Below are 20,378 nucleotides of genomic sequence, written 5' to 3'. Positions count from 1 at the left end.
ATGGGTTAGATGCTGATTGTCTAGAGCTAAATTCTGTGCTTTATGCAGTAATGTATTTGCTGTGCGATGTTAAAAAAGTTGGTCCTCAAAGCTAAAAGACATGAAAGGAGAAAAAAGGCTAATTAATCCTGGCAAATTGCTTGAATTCTACGAGCAACTTGTATGCCTCCAAGAGATTCTAAGAATGCTTAATTGATTTCAAAATGCATTCAGCATAACAAGCATAAGTAGAAACAAGGAGTTATTAGAAGTAGCACCCAGGATCTAAAGTTTTTTATATTAGTGCTATAGTGAAGGTATTATGTGTCTTTTAAAGATCCTTAGAAGCCAGATGTAAGCAATACTAATGGTATTATTTTTGAGAGGTACTCTCTGACTATTAGTGCATAATTGCTTGTGTTGTTTCGGTGACATGGTGATTTACACGTTGAACAAAGAAAAAAGTTCTTTATAAGTGCGATTCGTTATACTGCTGCAAAATGTCTTACTTGGTTGTAGGGAAGATTTTCAATTTTTAACATGAAGCTCCAAATGATGAAAACAAATTGGTAGATACTTGAATGATCTCTTGCGTCTTGTTGGAATTCACCTCATTGGACAAACCAATGACACTGCAATCGATCGATATTGAGGATCTAAATAAGTTCATGTTCTCATTCGAAAACATCATCATTGGTTCTACTGCTCACATTATGATAGAATTAGTCTTGGATTTTCTTTTCTTTGTCTTGTATATGCATAGCACAAATTGCACTGGCAAAGAAGATTTCTTATTTTACTTCTTGCATTTTTGGTTATTGATCCAAGTCAATTGCACCTAGAAAGGTGATTTTTTCTTCACCGATTTCAGGATGTCTAAAGGGAGATGGAAGTGAAAGTCAATTGATTTGATAATTGACTGAGATTGCTCACAAACAAAATTTACTAGTTATATTATATCCAACATCTCAAAAGTTCTAAAATCCCCGATTTGCAGATATATGTAATTATCGGAAGGATTTTAGTAGGGACAAAGCCAAAAGTCTAATGGGAAGTTTTAGAATCCTTGTATTTGGTTCTGAACAGATTTTATAATGCACATTTGGCTATACTTTTGTATTTTCATTTTCCCTTTTAACTTGAAAGTCAAGTTTTTTTTTTTTGGACGGAAAAACTCATCAATTAAACTCCCATCGTCGAGTTGACACTTAGCATAAGGTCAGAGTACAAAAGATCTTGTATAAAAGGCGGAGGAGAAAGCACCCAATTAGTAGGAAGAATTGAAGCTGCATGGGCCTTCGCGGCCTGATCCGCAACGGTATTTGCCTCTCTGTTGCAATGAGCAATGCGGAGATTAGGGCAATGACGCATCAAAGCTGCGTTTTCTTTGAAGAGAGATTTGAACTCCCACGGCGTTCGATCAGGGTGGATGATAGCGTCCACGAGAGTCAAGCAATCAGATTCCACATCCATTCGATCTAGTCCTCGTCCATGCTGGAGCAAAAAATGAAGAGTGAGATTAAAGGCCATCACCTCAACGTGCAAGGCCGAAGAGACAGGGACGGAACGCATTGTTGACACCTATTTAAATTTATTTTTTAGAAATAGAAGATAATCTTTGATTAGAGGGAATTTTTTTTAAAAAAATTTGAATTCAAAAACTCAACTGTGGGATTTTGGGGCCACTTTATTGTTGAGAGGTTGAGCGAAAATCTCCACCTATGAAACGAATTTGAGTTTTCACTTTATAAATAGGGGGCTTCTCTTCATCTTTCGAGGGAAGAAAAAAATAGAAAATTGAAAGAGAAAGAAAAAAGTGTGGGGGCTTCTCGGGGTTCAAAAGAAGTGAAAAGAATGAAAGGTTTTTCATGACTTTTTCGTTCATGCCTTTGAAGAAATTTGCTGAAGGAAAAGTCATAAGAAGTGTGCAGAGAGAAAACAGAGGGGAAGTGACGTGAGAGAGACAGGTGAGAGAGAAAAAAAAAAAGAAAAAAGAATACACGAGAGAGAAGAGTCAGAGAGAAAGTGACGTGAGGGAGAGAAGTGAGAGCAGGGAGAAAAAAAAAAAAAAAAAAGAAAAGGGGCTACAGTCCGTCTTCTCCGAAGCCGCCGGTGCCCGCTGTTGCCCACCGCACCTGCGCCACCCGCGCCGCCACGATTGCACCACCGCGCCCCAGCCAGCGCCGCGCCCGCCGTCTGCCTCGCTCACAGCTCCGCCGGCATCCGTCCGCGCTTCCCTGTCCTCGCCACGCTCCGCCAGCCCTGCGCCCGAGCACCAGCAACGCCTCAGCTTCGTTTCCACCCGACCCACGAGCGTCAACGCTATACCTACTCACCGCACCGACACCGCCTGCAGCCGAAACTCCCGACGCGTCAGATCCCGATCACCACCTGTCGCCCAGCAGCTGGACCCAAGTCGAATCGCTGTCTGACCCGACGCCTGCTGAAGCCGCACCCCTGCCTCGTCCGCGTGCTCGTGCTGCTCCGAGCCACCAGAGACGCTGGCAGTTCTTTGTTCCTCCGACGATTGCTGCTGCCATGCCCGATCTCGCGCCCCCGCACTCCTGTGTTGTCGCCTTCGCCTGTAGACACCGACGGCCTGGCGTTGTTCTGCTCCGCCCCTGTCAACCCAGGAGCCGCGAAGCGCAGACCATCGGTGCACACTACCTCGCTGCAACTGAGCCGAAGCCTTCCACTCCAGCGCCTACGACGCACCAGCCCGCGAGCCCTCCTCGCCGACCCAGCCGCCGGACGCCTCGCCGCTCCACCCCGACGCTCGCGCCAGTAGCCTGCGGGTCAGCTGCGTTTCGCCGGACCTCCGCACCGCCTGTGTCCGCCGCTACAACGCCCCAAGCTCCGCCACCTGCTGTCTCCCCTGTTTTCGTTGCAGGTCCGGTTGCTACCCAAGCCTCGCCGGAGTTCCAACGATCGCCCTACCCCAGCCACCACGAGCCATCACTGAAGCACCGTTGCTGCTCCCATTTTCCAAGCCTTAGGGAGTATATTTTTATTTTTTACTTATTCCATGTTATGTTAGCTTTTTTTTTTTAAGTTTAGTTATTTGAATTGTAGTATTGTATGTTAATATTTGTAGACCTTGTAGACATTAGGAGTTTTATCCCAAATTAAGGTAATTATTAATTTGACTCATAAAACATCGGGTCATTTTTTTTAATTACTTTAATTTTTAGGAATTTTGATAACATTTCAATCGTTAAATCATTGTAGAGTTAAAATAATTGTTAATTTAATCTGTGAGACAACGAATTATTTTTTTGGTTATTTTAATTCTTATCTTCATTCTTTTTAAAATAATTACTTGCTTGGAAAGATTAGAAAAATCAAAATCAAAATCAAAATCAAAAAATCAAAAAGTGCATAAAAATCTAAATATTGCATTAAAGCATTTAGGTTTAGTAAATTAGGACGGTATTTTTAGGGTTAGTAAATTAGAATTGCATTATAGGATTATAATTTTAGATTATATTTTTAGATGAGTGATTTTTGTTAGGGCTAATTTTAAATAATGTTGGCATGTCTTGATTTTTTTTTTTATATAGCTTTTAAGATAAGATATAGTTTAAGTTAAATTGATTCCTAAAATAAATTAGAATGTTATTCACTTTAGATATTTTAATTATTCTTTATTAATTTCGAATTTCAATAAAAAATCAAAAAAATATTAGGTACATATTAATTAATTTGCATAATAGGGTTTAATTAGAATTTGTTTATTAGTAAATATTGTCATATCTAGAACTTAGGTACTTAGGTCAATACACATTTCATATTAAAGCAACACACCTAGATATTTTTAGATTAAATCAATTTTCATTTAGTAAAACAAAAAGAGGAACAAAAAATGTTATGCATGCCATATGAGTTACAATTTATTTTTTTTTATAAAAAAAGAAAATGCTAAAAGATAATCATTGCACCATTAAGTTACTTTCTTTTCAATAAAAAAACATTATGTCATTAAAAAATAAAAATAAAAAAGATCATTTCCTTGGTTAGTTAATAGGTTAATTCATAATTAATCTCATATCATCATTATTTAGCATAGGTTGCATATATACATTAAAAAATGAATCATCATAAAAAAAAAAAATCATAAAAGAGCATGCATATAGAAATACCATGCCATTCATCCCATATCACATAGCACATGCATATTTAGGATTATATAAATTAGATTGCATATATATAGTGATGAGTTTAAGTCATATCATATGAATTGCATCTCGCGTGTCATTAAAATAAATTCATGCATATTAAGTTAAATTAATATTGCATATAATTAACATTTAAAAAAAAGAAAATGAAAAAATTAGGTGTCATGTCATTTAGAAAATCATGTTTTAGACATGCATTTTTATTAACATTTTTTTTTATTGAATGTTATTTTATTGATTGTGCACCCGCATGACCACCATTTGCATGTTAGTAGCTTAAGTTAAAATTAAACAACATTGCTTGCAAAATATTTTGGAATTAAAATAAAAGGTACCGAAAGGGTGTTAGACTAATCTAGCGTAATCATGTCCCCGGACCTACTGAATCTTTGGTTCGCAAAAGTAAAGTATTCTCCCATACTTTACTTGGGTTTCTAATCAACCCTAATTGGTTAATGACGGTTCCAAATTGAATACAATTGCATGTTTAAATAGATTAATTTCTTAACATTAAGTCGCGATTGGTAGGACTTGGGAGGGTCCGTGCCAAGTCTTAGGAATTAGAATTCATTAGCCTTATTTAGGTAATTCACATTCAAAAAAAATTCGAGAAGGTCGCGACACGCATGAAACCGTTGATCAAGAGGCCAGAGGAGTCCCTACACACACAAGCCACCGAAGCGTCACTAGAAAGGGATCGGTAAGCCGCATCAATGTTAATCTTTAAGACTCCTTGGTCCTATTTGTACCATCTTTGAGTTGTTTTTGTATTTGGCAAGCCTCTCCTTTGTAGGGTCTCCTTGATACAATAGTGGGATCTGGCATCTGCTAAGGCGGAAAAAACGACCTGCTCAGCGTTTGGTTGCTACTGCCGAAATATGTAATGATTCCGAGCCTTCCAAATATACCAGAGGATTGAAGTAGTTGTCGCTAGGTCTGGTAAGCCGTCTTTTTTTCCGATTAGATCAAGCAATGATCTTTCTATGCGATGCACTCCTGTGAAATGATGATTGATGTTGATTTCTAGATGAAACCAAACATCTAATGTCCATGGACAAAACAAGAAAATGTGTTCATGTCTCTAGTACTTGGTTAGGGCATAGACAACAAAGCGGGTTTGATAAAATATGTCGCTTATATAAATTTTCTTTAGTCGCCAATGCATTATTGCAAACTGACCAAAAAAAGATCTGAGTTTAGGCGTGGTATTTAATGTCCAAATTGAGTTCCACAGTTTGCGAGGCACTTGAAAAGAGGAAGAAGCTTGAAAGTTGTGATTACTTGTTTGCTGGGCTCTAATCTTGTTATAACAACTCTTCACTGTGAATTCCCCATTTTGCTTTCCGCTCCAAATTAGTTTATCCTCCGTGAATTGCGGTCATAGAGGGATAGAGGTAATTTCTTCAACTGTTTGTTTGTCAAAACTTTGACACAGTAAGGTTGTATTCCAAACATTAGAATCTAGTATCATAAAACTAGCAACTTCTTCAGGTTCACCTCTAGGAGTAGGGCCTCTAAGAACACCCTTAGGCAGCCATCTATCTTCTCTAACTTTAATTTTTGTACCATTACCGACAGACCAAAGAGACTTATCTGCTATAGAGTCTCGGACCAGCAATAGGCTCTGCCAGCCCCAAGAGGGTCTAGTACCTTTAGTTGCTTGCCATAAATTATGATAGGGAAAATACAGACCTTTTAGAACTCTGCTATACAGAGATGAAGGTTGTTGAGCTAGTCGCCAAGCTTGTTTTCCTAATAGTGCTTTGTTGAAGGCCATAAGATCACGAAATCCCAATCCCCCATCATTTTTTCTACTCTTAACAGCCTCTCAATTCTTCCAATGAATATTAGATTTGCTGTTTTTTGTTTGCCACAGAACCTAGCTATCATCCGTTTGATAGATTTACAAACAACAGCAGGGATTTTAAAGACAAACATTGTATAATGAGGAATCGCTTGCACAACTGTTTTGATTAAGACTTCCTTACCTCCTCTTAAAATAAGCTGCTCCTTCCATCCTTCTAGCTTCGAATGAACTCGACCCAAAATCCACGCAAACATGTCTCGTTTAGATTTCCCTCAGTTAGATGGTATGCCAAGATACTTGCCAGATTTATTCAACATAGGTACTCTTAGTTCTTTGGCAAGATTTTCTTGCAAACTGGTAGGGCAATTCTTACTAAAAAATATATCATATTTGTTTCTATTGATAGCTTGTCCTGTAGCTGAACAATATTCATGTAGAACACTTGCTAAATTCTAAAATTCGGTAAGCTTTGCCTCTAGGAAGAAAATGGCATCATCGGCAAAAAGTAAATGAGATAGAGTGGGACACCAATAATTCAGCTTAATACCTTTAATGTTTCCCATCTCGACTGCGTTGTTAATAAGAGTTGATAAGGCATTTGAAGTAGGATGAATAGGTATGAAGATAGAGGGTCGCCTTGTCTCAGACCTCTACTCGGATGAAAATAGGGTAGGGATTCACCGTTGAATTTAACACTCATAGAAACCGTAGTAATGCATTGTAAGATCCAGTGAACCCATTGAGTATGGAAGCTAAGCTTGAGAAGATAGGCTTTAAGAAAATCCCATTCAACCCGATCATATGCCTTCTGCATATCAAGTTTAAGGACAGCATTAAAGTGCTTTTTCCTTTTCCGTGTTCTTAATTGATGCAGCACTTCTTGAACCACAATAATATTATCTTGGATTTGCCGACCTCCAACAAAAGCGCTTTGTTCTTGTGTGATCAGCTGTGATAGCCAAGGCTTGAGACGATTAGCCATAATTTTTAAAATGATTTTGTAAATAAAGTTGCAAAGGCTTATGGGGCGGAATTGGTCCAATCTTTCAGGGTGAGATGTTTTTGGGATCAGAGAAATAGAAGTGCGATTAAATTCAAGAAGCATAACCCCAGTTTGAAAGAATTGTTGAACAGCTGTGAAGATATTGTCATGTAAGATGTCCCAATGTGCTTGATAGAATTGGCCATTCAACCCATCTGGACCTAGTGCCTTTGTTTCCCCTAATTGAAAAACCACAGTCTTGACTTTGTCACTAGTAACTTCTGCTATAAGATGATTATTTATATCCGATGTCACCACTTGATTACAATGTGTTAGAGTCCGGCCATAGTCTCTATACCTTGCAGATGTGTATAATTTCCTGAAAAAATTAGAGGTAAGCTCTTTTATAAGTTTCGGGTCGCGTACCTAGGTCTGTTGGTCATCTTGCAGCATGCTGATCCTATTACGCTGTCTTCTTTGAAATGTGATTACATGGAAAAACTCCGTGTTTCTGTCCCCCCATCTAAGCCAATTAACCCCGGATCTCATTGCCCAAAATTTTTCCTCCTGTTGCCATAACTTATGAATTTGTTCTTTCAGGTCAGATAAGACAACCTAATTCGAGTGGCCATGAGGCTGATTAGTCAGCACTTGGAGCTGGTTTTTAAGGAAACTTATCTGGAGGTTGGCATTAGTAAATTTGGATCAACTCCAACATGATAAAGCAGCAGAGATAGCTTGTAGTTTTCGGTGTAGCATCATGTCTCCAAGTTGGGAAGATGCCCAAGAATCAGCTATTGTGGAGCGACATTCCATATCTTGAAGCCAGTAAGCTTCGAAGTAGAAAGATCTTTGTTGTTTACGACACTGTGTTGCTTCAATAGACAAGAGAAGTGGGTTGTGGTCAGATCCAATAGCTGGTAAAGCCAACACTTCCGCAAGAGGGTAAGTCAATCTCCATTCCTTTGTGCAAAGCATTATGTCTAAACGCTCCTTAACAATGTCGTCGCCCTGTCTGTTATTAATCCAAGTGAAAGCGCAGCCCTTATTTCCTAGGTCCATGAGATGACAATCATTGAGGAGATCCGAAAAGAAAGCATACGATGAGTCTCGGCAGGATGCTTCCCTACTTTCTCCCATGGATACAAAATTTCGTTAAAATCGCCTATGCACAGCCAAGGTAAGTTGTTTAAGTTACTGATATGCCTTAATTCTGTCCACAAAATTTGTCTGAGATGATAAACTGCTAGAGCATGTAAGCAGGTAAGACGCATTGTGATCCCATAAGCCTGGTTAGTGTAGATGAAGTCAAGGATAGCCAAAGAGTGAGAGGTCACTGTCAAAGACACTCGATCATTCCAAAAAACTGTCAAACCTCCAGCCAAACCTACTGGATTTTCGATGAAATTTGCTGAGAATCTGAGTTTCCTTTGAAGGTAGATGAGTTTCTTTTCATGATTTTTCATTTCCATCAAAAACAAAACATCGGCTGATCCTGGGTCACTAAGACTCGTAGAGCTTGAACTGTCAGAGGATTGCCCAACCCCTGACAATTCCAATTAACTACTCTCATTGTTTTTTTTTTTTGATCAGTCAACTACTCTCATTGTTCACCTGGTGGCTTTTTAAGGCCAGCCAACAAGGCCCAACAAGCAGGAGCATCTGCCTCAGTAATTGGAGTTTCTTGCAAAACAAATTCATCAAACTCCTCCTGGAGGTGAGACCAAACATCATGAGCAGTGAGTCTTTTTGCTTTCTTAATAGGGCCTGACCTTGCATTCAGACGTGAGTGTGTAACCTTTTTTGACTGGATAGAACTTGGTGTGACTTTGTTAATCTTTAAATGCTGTGGGATGACAGGAATTTTGTCCTGTTCAGTCTTACTTGACGCTTCCTCCACCATAGGTTGCCATTGAAGTGGTTTGAAAGATGTGATAATTTGATTGCAGTCAGGAGCATTCATAGGTTGTTTGCCTCTATTTGTTTGAACTTGGACCTTAGGTACAGCAAGAGGAGAATCTTGAACAGGGATTATTGCTGAGGGAGGTTGAGGGGTCTCCGGGATTGACTCATCAGCAGCATCTTGGGGATGATTCTCATCATAAAAGGTACGCCAGAAGGGGCTGTGTGCCCATACCTCTGCTCTGAGCCATGAACCATATAATAGGCTATCTTTTTCATCCATCTTGCTCTCCTCATAGGGAAAGTCTTTGCAAGACATGTCATAATGACCAAGCTTACCACAGGAATAACAATAATGAGATAGTTTCTCATAGTGAAAATCTAGCCAAAGATTCTTTCCTTTTACTTTGATTAGAAGCCCTGTTTTTAGCGGGTCTGAAGGTCCATTTCTACCAGAGCCTTCCCCACTTTAAGTGTTGTGCCATCTTTATGTTCATTCCTCACAACTACCACCCTGCCTATATGAGCAACAGCCTTACTAATCATGTTTTCTGTGCAGCATTCTAGTGGCAAGCCAAAAACTTGCACCCAAAATTCACATGTTGTAAAATGATAGTAATGTAGCGATGTGTTCGCTCTCCAAGGTTTCAATATAACCAAATGATTGGCGAATAACCAAGGTGAATTCTCAAGAACTCTCTGCTTTACTTCCTCTGTTTTAAACTTTACAATGTATAGACTAGCTTCCCCTTGTGAGATGTCCACTAAATCAATTCTCCATATCCGTTTCATAGTATTTTGAAAAGCTAGAAAATTTACCGAAGGGTCGTTTAGGATCTTACCGACCAGAGTTAACCGGCATTCTTCAATTTTGTGGCTAGGGGCTGCTTCGTCCCATACTTGAACGGCTGTTCAGACCACAGGTGACCCAGGCGATTGCATAATGCAGACAGACGAAATTCATCTCCAGCAATCGTTCGGTCCATTTCAAAGACAAAATCGAACAATCAAAATAAAGAAAGACCCAGAATCGCAAAAGAAATACCATAGGATAATCCCCTTGCTCAACGACCAGCCATGACGGAAATGGGTAAACCAAGAGAGAGGGCTTCCGGCAAGCGAGTCGATTGTGACATGCAAACCAGAAGAAAGACGTAGCAAGGAGTGGAGAAGCAGGGAATAGAAGGAGTAGGTCAGATGGGTGATGTGGAAGTTGACGGAGGGAAGCTGCAAAAATCGCAACTCCAGGGGAAAGAAAACCAGCTTTGGAAGCTTCGTGAGATGGTATGGTGACTGGGAGGGATTGGTGGAGAAACTACCATAGAGGTAGAAGAAACTCTACATTTCGTAGAGAGAATTTCACAGGGGCCACTTCAAGAACTTGAAAGTCAAGTTTGAATGTTTATAAAAGTTATAAAATCTCATATTTTTGAAACATCAAGGTGAGGAGGCAATCCTTAGAGAAGGAAAGGAAGGCAGTGATGTTGGATGCAATTTACTCAAACTACAAAAATGAAAACGACAAAATATAAACATGTCATCCTAATTATCAAAACAACACACCGAAATACCCTCGTGACCCAAGAGAGCCTCACTGCAGGTCTTCTTACGTTGTTTCACTTTGTGCCACTTCTCACAATGCCTCTCTTTTAACAATATTAAAGATAAACTCAGCTTTTTCAGAAGCGATGTGGAAGGGTTTAGCCTACTAGATAGATTAAGTTAAGGCACGAACCAAAATTGAAGGAGTAGCCCGTATACATTGGAGCAATAAGCATATCACAAGCTTTCGTTGAGATCCAAACTTGAAAGATCCTCATCCTTGAGACCAGCTATGACGGCGAAAACCGTGCCCGGTACTGGATACTTCCTTGAGCTGTTTTTCAACACCAACCCATGTTCCAAGATTTCCGATGAATCACGATTTAACACGTTTGAACTCTTAGTGATCGATCGTGGCCCTTCAAAGATCCAGAAGCAAATCCATACCCTAAGTCTAATGGCTATGTTAATCTAACATGGCGTTATCCACACATGGTGCTGTGTTGAATTTTTTATGGCCTTAATTAATGAAGCTATGTGGGAAGGAGAAGGTGGTTCGTCGGCGATCGATGCAGAGTTCGTTCCTGACCATATGTGGAGAAAATTGCAGAAGAGAAAGAGCGGAGAGAGAGAGAGAGAGAGAGAGAGAGAGAGAGAGAGAGAGAGATTTGATTAAATTAGTCAAGGCGGACTTATTTGAATTAACGGGCGGGCCAAGCCAGGTCGGATCAAACTATATTACAAACATAATAGGTACTTCAGGCTTCACGACGAGTCTCCATGGGCTCAAAAGTGGTGGATTAGTCATTTCATTGTAATTTGAGAAAAGGAAATACTGCTAAAACCTTAAATTATACTTCCTAAGCTATAAATTATACTCACTATGCATAATTTAACAAACCTTTTCTTTTTTCTGCATTGCGAAAACCCCTCAACTCGAACTCATAGTAGCGTGCCTAATATACCCTCCATCTACTTGTAGAAATCCTATACTTTATTCGATATGACACCAATACATTAAAAAAAAAAAAGAATTGTGTCATCAATACTACAGACTTAAATCAACATTACGAAAATTTAGGCCACTATTGTCATTGTGAGCATATTTTTTATTGGGTCTGGTGACAAAAAAAGAAAATTGAGCATTGATTTTGTAACTACTTAATTTAAGATTTTTAGTAACATAAAAGAAGTACGAGTTATTGACGTTAGAGTGAATATAATGTATAATTTTTTGTATCATCAATACATCACTTTTAATGTGATCATTACTCGTATGAGTTAATGAAATTGGCATCCCACAAATGCAATAATTCACAGCTTGCACAGATGTCAAGATGATGGGAAGCTTGCGCTAGACAGAATGATCCGCCGTGACCACTGAATTTAAAACCTGAACACATGTGGTTGCACTGCATATGATCAAAATTAGTTTTTTTTTTATATGGAGGGATCAAAATCATACGCAGACCGATAGGCTGCATTTGTCGTGGGGCTTATGGAATTTCATCTCAACATAGGAACCTGCACTAACTAAGATTGATTAAACACCGAGACAGCAAGAAAGGCATTCACTCTTGTGTATCTGGTGAGGAGGAAAATTAGAGTGTATGGAAACTAAATATGACAGCAAAACGGCTTTGAATTTTCCAGCCCTAGAAAACCCCTGCGCAGGAAAGATGGATTACCGCTATGATTCTAGAATCCTCAGGGTTCGTCGAGGAACTTGTTAATCTTCTTACTCTTGTCAATGGTCAAGGAGTTGACATCAAGCTTTGCTCCCGCTTTATCCACCGATGTCATGGGCGCCACACTTTGCTCCAGTCTTAATTTTACACACACACACATGTTAGGATTTTACTTCACATTTAGTATTATGCGATTATAATGCACCAACCACATTTCATGATATTAAATGGTAAAGTATGAGATTAAAATGCTCCTTTGCATTTTATTTTTTTATCATAGAGAGAGATTTGAATATGCCTTTCATGGCAAGGTAGGTCCCACCATTGACATGTCAATTTTCAATTTTTCATGTCACACCAATACAAGCGCTTGGGCCTATCAAATATTACATATACTAGATAAATAATTAACTAGCCTCGGTCTATATAGATCGAGACCATCATAGCTATTGATTAGATAGATTGCCTCGTAGACTCTTTATGATGGTGCTAGTCTAGATAGATTGAGTCTCTTTAATATTTTTCACAAATACACTACTAAGGCCCAACTCCAATAAGAGAATTCGCTGTAAATAAGGGGATCGATGCTTTATTCTTGCCAAAAAGGAGTCTCACATCGATGTAGCAATCTTGGGGCTCAAAAGGAGCTCATGATCGGATGAGAGGAAAAATTGCTCATGAAAATTGGAAAAGCTCGATCCAAACAAAACGTTAAGCTCGAAAAATTGAAAATGAAGCAACATCATAGCATTTGTTAAACCCAACTTATTGTCCACATACTGTTTTCACACACTGTCACAAGTGGCACAAAAAAAGTAATTCTATTTCCAAGGGTGTACCATCCACCTGTGATTTGCTTATGCTTTCATGGCTCGTAATGAGGTCTACTAAAACGAAAATTGGCTATTACTTTAGCATTTCGTGAAGCTTTTCGATGGCCTTCTTGCAGTTGAATCACTTCAAGGAAATACCAAAGATCATGAGGCTCAACAGGCACCCCATGACACGACATCCTTAATTCAGTGTCAATTATTATCTTCTCCTCGAGAAGAAATTTAGCCAGGGGAAACAGAAGTTATGATTTAACAAAGTCAAATTGGAACCTGACAATTTCAACCCTTTTGAGATGATTTGCCCCACAATGGAACTCCTTTCCATGGCTCCAAAATTGTTTTTCATCAAAGTTGCAAAGGTCTTGAAAATCCTAGTAAGGCTTGCAGTGAAAACACACATTTGACGGTAACTTTTTCAGAGCCAATTGATAGATGCTATGACGTAGCCATGACATTGAGTGGAAACAAACATAAAACAAACAAGCTCGTCGAATGAATGAATGATCATATCCTTTGCGAAAGAACAATCATCAGCTCCCAAGCATCCCAGCTTTTTTTTATACACAAACCCAATTATATTATTAAATTCAAATTAAAAACCAAGATAAAAGTCAAACTTTTTTGCTATTGGGGCCATGAAGTCCAACAAGATTCGTCGTGCACCAAGTCCTGATTTTTCCCTTTTCCCATGCCTTTAGTCTCCATTGAGTGAGAGAGGTGACATTGAGTTAGCGAGAGAGAGTAAAGAAGACAGATGACGTGCACAAGAAAGGAAGCTTTTTCTTCTATGGGGTCTACGACTTTCATAGAGGAAGCTTTCGGGGAGAGAGAAATGTCATCATTTGACAAAGCACTTAGAGAGACATTATCGTTGCAGTAGAGGAAGTATTTAGAGAGAGGGAGAGAGATACATACATTTTTTAAACTCGCCATGTTGGACAAAACGTTGGACTTAGAAAACCACGTTGGATATAAAATTAAGTAAAAAAGCCATTTATGACATATTGTCAAAATAGTTACTCAAATGAACAATTATACATTAATTTAATACTCAAGTGAATGTTATATGACAGTTATGGCACCCTTAGTGTTCTTATCCCTAGGTAATTGATATGGAATTTCATAGAATGTAGTTACTAGTATATATATAGTAAAAAAATACAAGTATATTGTTGTTTTCTCCAATAAGGTTTCATTACCCTCTGTCCGTTGATCAAGTTGACTTTTTACATATTAGCAATATATATATATATACCACATGCCAAGTAGCCAAGAGCGCATGACCCCCACCAGCGAAGGGTGTAAAAAATATCCAAAACAACTTGATTTGAACTAAATAGTTTGGATCTTTTCAAGTCAGGGCTTTTGCTGGTTCATTTAATAGCTTAAAACATTGGGCCTTACGGTGGTTTGGTTCGGGTCAAAAAAATCTTTTGGATTTTTACTTGCATCAACGTGATAATCGTCATTTAAGCAAATGAAGATGATCACATTCCTTATTCCAAATCACATTTCAATAATTAATTCACCCCCTTCGCATCGATGTGATGCCTCATGAGTCTGACCCTTCAGCCTCCATGGCCCCGAAAGGACAGTTTTGGGCGTTGTTTGACAAGGCCTTATAGTCGTAAAGCCCGGCCCGATTGGACCTCCTTCCTCCCTTCGCTCTTTCATTCTTCGTCTCGCTCTTCAACTGCCTCCGTCACTTCTGTACACTGCGTTTCCGGGCTACTTGCGGATCTTTCTAGCAATGGACACCGACAAAGGAGGGTCGCCGGCGCTTGCTTCCGTTTTGGCTTCGAGTTCCGACGACCCGCTTTGGCTTCTTAGGTTCGGCTCTCGTTCGGGCGTTCTTTTTGTGACTTCCTAACGGGCGGATCGATTCGATTGTTTTCCGACTCGGTTTGGTGAGGTTTTTGCTCAATTTCCCGAGTGGCAGGTGAAGATGGCGAAGTAGAATCCGGAGAAGGATTTGCTGGCTATGGTCATGGATGACACGAAGGTGGCGGTGCTTCGTCACTTTCAATTGGCAGAGGCTGTGGACAATCTCTCCCGGGTATTGCTTCGAGTCAAGAAAGTTCGTTTCTTCGATGATGGCTTGGCGTGTGTGCCCATTTAGTCGTTGGCCTTATCTCGTTCTACTTCTTAGGCTTTTCCTAAATGTGCTACTCTGCCCTTTTCGCCATAAGAACCACTGTAAGTGTCAATCTCGGTTGAATTGCGTTCGGTAGAGAATTGGACGAATATAGGGGTATAAAGTGCTTGGAAGTCTGAATGAGAAGGTGACGTCGAACCAAGGAGTTGATCTTTTACACAGAAACCAAGAGTGAATGTAGGTGATGCAAATGCAAATCTAGAGATGACTTACTTGCGAGTAAAGAATTCCAAGCTGGTATTCGTTGAATGAAGGGATTTTTTTTATAGGCGCAATGGATTCCTATCGACTTCTCGACCAGGTTATTGCCTTGGGAGAGATTTTTTCCATAGCCTAGCCAACAATCATCTACACTGACCACAAGCGTACCATACTCCTGTATGGCCATCTCGTTGCCCTTCGTACACCAGTTGAAGTGTCCATGAAAATGAAGAACATAAATTGGGGGGATGCCATTTATGCTAGATAGACTAGCTATGTCCGATGCAGAAATGCTTGTTGCCCACTTGGAGTTTGCAGGTTTAGCCCCTGCAGAATACCATCTAAATGTCATCAGGCATCTAAAAAGATCTTACATTTCTGGCGGTGACTCTCACAATGCAATTTTACTTTTGACTCATCTTCTTTTACTGATTGAACATTCTTTTACTGACTGAGCGTGCGCTACACAAAGAGATTTAGTGGATACTAAAACATAGACTAAAGGGGGAAAGTTTCTCACTTTTTGTATTGCTTGAAGTTTAATTTATCTTCTTCCCATTACAGAAGGGCGCTTCGTCACATCATTGTGATTAATCAAGTTCACTCGTGGGAGTTCAACTTTTGAATAGGATATATCTCGAGCTCTGCTGCATAATTGTATGACAATCTGGTCAAGAGGGAAAGACTGAGGAATTGGAGAAAGCAAAGAGACTAGGAGGGTAAGGGAGCTGCATCCATGTTAAGATCATATATGGCTTAATCTTTTGGTAATTTAAATTCATAAGAGCTTAGGATAATATGCCTAGCCTTGGCAGTTCCTATTGTCTATTCTCACTGGAAAACTTCAGAGAGGATATTTTTTCTCCAGAAACATCTCAATGCTTCGTTTGTCATCTTGTCTTCTGGATATGGAGAATGTTTTGAGTGCACTATATTACTTGAGCCAATCCTTGAATGGTTTCTGTTAAGACTAAGTTGTAAATACTAGTACGCCTGTAATTTTTGCCTGAAGTAAGCTTTCATGCATCCAACTACCCTGAGGTTCCGTAGTTGAACAACAAAATATTTTTGATTCAGTTATTGGATTGGAGCCTGCCAAGAAGATATAGATTCCCTCCCTTCATATGACCTACTAGCCCAAAGAAATTCTCTATCAAGTGACCAACATCCCTCTCAGTTATTTTGTACAGTTATGATGTTTTGCCTCACTTCACAAATTTTGATTAACCTTTATTGGTTAATGTGTGTGCTTGATCTTTCCTCTTCTTCTGTTAATTTAATTGGGAACAAATTCTCTCTCTCTCTCTCTCTCTCTCTCTCTCTCTCTCTCTCTCTCTCTCTCTCTCTCTCTCTCTCTCTCTGTTCCTTTTTGTTTATAATGAAATCACATTCTTGCACATTTCAATGTGTGTCATCAATACTGGCTCTTCTTGATCATTCTAATCTATCTAGGTAAATTTATAACATCCTTATGCTGGTGTCTTGATGGCAAGGTTGTTAGCTTGAGATTTGAAGACAGTAAGATTTTATTGCATGATGTCAAACTAAGTTTTCTATGTTGTTACTTGAATGTTACCCTCACTACTTCTCAACTAGAAATTCCTTCTGCAACAATCCTTTATCATCATAACGTGGTCTTCTATAATCTCCTGTGGGAAAGATTTTGAGTTGCTCAAAATCGCATGATGCAACACAAATAGCAAACTTGCTCAGCGAACAGTCAGATGCTAATAGAGATGGCAATCCATTTTTATTGGTCATATCTGTCAATGTCAAGTTAACAATGGATTGCTAGGTACATCAATCTGAGCAAGATAAGATTAACAAAAAAATTTATTGGAAAACTCTATTTGACCATGACCCTTTTGTTAAAAAGGTCAACAAATTACAAGTGATGAATAACCCATTTAACTAATTAGATTGAATTGAATGGGTCATTCCAATCCTAACATGATCGACCTGGTATATGTAAATATGCATATTTCCATTAATATGAAACAAGTTTGAAAAGAAACTAGCCGTAAACTGACAAAATCCTAGGTTTACATGAAATGTTATATGTATATGGGGTGATTGAATTGTAATTTGTAACCACTGTGGAAACAAAATTCATGTCTGATTTATTATTAGAGAACTTGCTGATCTAAATATAAACAAGTCATGATAGGTCAAGTTGTTAATCAAATTGGTACTATTGTTTAGTTAGATAATTTAGTCATGTCTGTCAATGTCAAGTTAACAATGGATTGCTAGATAGGTCAATCTGAGAAGGATAAGATTAACAAAAAAAAATTGTTAGAAAACTCTATTCGAACATGACCCTTTTGTTAAATAGGTCAACAAATTTCAAGAGATGAATAACCCATTTAACTAATTACATTGAATTGAATTGGTCATTCCAATCCTAACATGACTGACATGGCATATGTAAGGTCAGATTGTCAATCAAGTTGGCTCTATTGTTGAGTTAGATAGAGTAAATGAGTCAAATTGTGTTTCGTGGTTTTAACTTTGAACCCAAAACAATATTTGCTGATTAATTGTGTTAAGTAAGTATCCACAATTTTGATATGACAGATAACCACTTAGGGTCACTCTTAGTTGTCACATGGTAATATGAGTCATGAATCAATGGATTGTGGATCGTGAATTTCATCTAATGGAATCATAGAATCTGATATAATGTTTGAGATTGGTATTGCATGACATATGTAAATTAATTGTAAGTCTCCTTTTCTTTTGTCTTTTCTTTTCTTTCTCTTTTTTGCTTGAGTAGTAGGATCTTATGTATACTCCAATTATGTTCCTTCTTTAGAGGTTTCCTATTTCCACTAGGAGTAGAACTTTTAGAGAGTCTACAAATATAGTTGTAATTTTTACTTTTCAATAGAGTGATAATTTATTGAACTTGGCAAGTGTTTGCTTTGCAGATTGTGTGATGCAATTCATTTTTGGTGTCATGCTTAAGAACCCTAGGTTTGATGCTAAGGGAGTTTTGCGTGATGCCTAAATATTTATTCTTTATTGTGGGACTCATAGTCCTACATCAAAGCCATGGAATTTTTTTGACGTTACATTGTTTGATGCATGAGTCAAATTATGAATTGAGGAAATTGATTGACTCATATCTAATCAGTGAAATCAACGGTGAATTACCTTAATAACCTATCATACGTAATTGATATACTCATTCAATAGATTTATATACTTTAAGACTTGAATCTGATTGATTTGCTCAATTGCGATCTTGTGTAGGACAAAATTTCACCTCGTTGCTAATGTTGTCATCAATGATTGAAACTTTTTCATTGTCAATGACAAATTACAGCATAGTGTTTACTGGGGTCCAGCTTGTTGTGAGAATCTATGGTCTAAGTGGATGGTGTCATGTAGGAGCATTCATGTGTGACATGTTCGTTTTCATCAAAATTAATTTCTTTCAATTATTGGTAAAATATGTTCGGTTCAGTCAAATTAGGAAGGTAATTATTTAGGTGACTCTTAAATGATGTGATTCATATGTGCCTTAATTATGCTTGTGGGTGGAAAAGTTTGTAAATAACTGGTTTTGTTTCCGTTAAGCCGTAGCTTCTTGGTCATGAGTAGAATGGCTGAGAACTTGACTGAGGCTGCTGCAATTTTGTTTCTTTGAGATTTCTACCAATTTATTATTAATCGTCCACTTCATGGATTACATTTTGCTGAGACGAGTTTTTGCACATAATGAATGTTATCCTACCAAAGTACCTGTCTTTATGGAACTATGGATATGCGGTGTGCTGCTTTTGATATGCTAGTGCTTGCAGCAGTTATGCGCGCTGTGGTATAATCATTTTAACAAGGTATAAATATTAAGCAGAATGGAAAACTGTTAAAAAGCTTGAAGTCCCATATGGCGGCTGTGGTGTGTATCAACTGGGAGGAGGATGCCCAAGTGAATAAAGTATGGCATCTTTCAACTTAAAAGTTGGTATGACTTCATGATCTTTATTACCAATAGTGGATATCTTATGGCTCACACCTTTCATAATGCTTCGTTTGCAGTTAAGTAGTTATTTTAGCGTGGTGTTCTTAAATGCTTCTTTTCAAACTTAGAATCTTATTTCAAAGTCCCAACAGCTTTAGTATGGGTTTATGGAAGATTTTTGGAAAGCGTATAGTTGGTGTCATTTGCAACTTGTTGATTTGTCTGGCTCCTTAGCTTTATTCTCATATTTTTCATCTTTCTTTATTTTACAATTGGAAAGTAATTTTTCATTTGTTTTAGGGAATGCTTCTGGTAACCCTTTGGCATTTGAAGATCGCTAACAATGTTCAAGATTCATTTGTAGAGCTCTCAAATTCTCCAAACCAATGTTTGCATATCCCAAGAGTTCCTCGAATGTCTTTCCAATCGGAAATATTTGGTATTTAGCTGTATGGTCTTTTGGATTCAGTCAATGAGTCCTCTCGTTGTTCTTGAGATGCTAGTTTAGCTGACAATGTTCAAGATTCATTTGTAGAGCTCTCAAATTCTCCAAAGCAATGTTTGCATATCCTTTGTAGTGGAGATAAAGATAGAATTTCGTGCTTCAGTATATTTGGTGTCTTTCCAATTGGAAATATTGTAAGTGTCAAATATTTAGCTGTATGGTCTTTTGGATTCAGTCAATGAGTCCTCTCCTTGTTCTTGCTTCTCATTCAGCAGTTCTTCTCAATAATGGGATTTGATGGTAGACTGATAGCAAATCAGTATTGCTGGAAGGTAATGGGCTGGTTCAGTAAACAACTATCCTGGGCGAGGTTAATGCCTGTGAAAGTTCTAGATGTTTATTGCATTTCCTAGGCTAGATTTCACTTCTATTGGTCACTTTAGAGATGACACCTCCAACTTCAATACTGAACAATTATCTTAAGCTTTTTGTTGTTTATGCCGGTTCAGCTTCATTTCCAATGAACCGCTTTGGGTTCTCAAGTTTGGCTCTCGTTCGAGCTTTTTTTTTTTTTTTTTTTGCAACCTCCTAATGGGCGGGTCAATTCGATGGTTTCGGTGAGGTTTTGGCTTGATTTCTTCCAATTGGCAGGTCGGAGAAGGATTTACTGGCAATGATTACGGAGAACATGAAGGTGGGTGC

At 38.5% G+C, this 20,378-nt stretch overlaps 2 long non-coding RNA genes across 3 annotated transcripts; both read left to right on the top strand.

Moving 5' to 3' along the window:
• Positions 1-4,645: 4,645 nt before the first annotated feature.
• LOC104443308 lies at positions 4,646-8,373 on the top strand. Its single transcript, XR_005548973.1, has 5 exons — positions 4,646-4,854; positions 4,934-5,093; positions 7,544-7,888; positions 7,986-8,123; positions 8,207-8,373. It is a non-coding gene; the product is annotated as an uncharacterized LOC104443308 (long non-coding RNA).
• A 193-nt stretch (positions 8,374-8,566) lies between these two features.
• On the top strand, positions 8,567-9,557 carry LOC108959124. Of its 2 annotated transcripts, none has more exons than XR_001986647.2 (3): positions 8,567-8,660; positions 8,945-9,051; positions 9,405-9,555. It is a non-coding gene; the product is annotated as an uncharacterized LOC108959124 (long non-coding RNA). The 2 variants fall into 2 exon arrangements; XR_005548974.1 differs by having other exon boundaries at positions 8,573-8,682; positions 9,405-9,557.
• Positions 9,558-20,378: the final 10,821 nt, after the last annotated feature.

This window comes from Eucalyptus grandis, chromosome 3 (genome assembly GCF_016545825.1).
Source record: "Eucalyptus grandis isolate ANBG69807.140 chromosome 3, ASM1654582v1, whole genome shotgun sequence".
Taxonomy (NCBI): Eukaryota; Viridiplantae; Streptophyta; class Magnoliopsida; order Myrtales; family Myrtaceae; genus Eucalyptus; species Eucalyptus grandis.
Note: the sequence above shows the minus strand (reverse complement) of the source record. Positions and strands in the feature narration are given on the sequence as shown.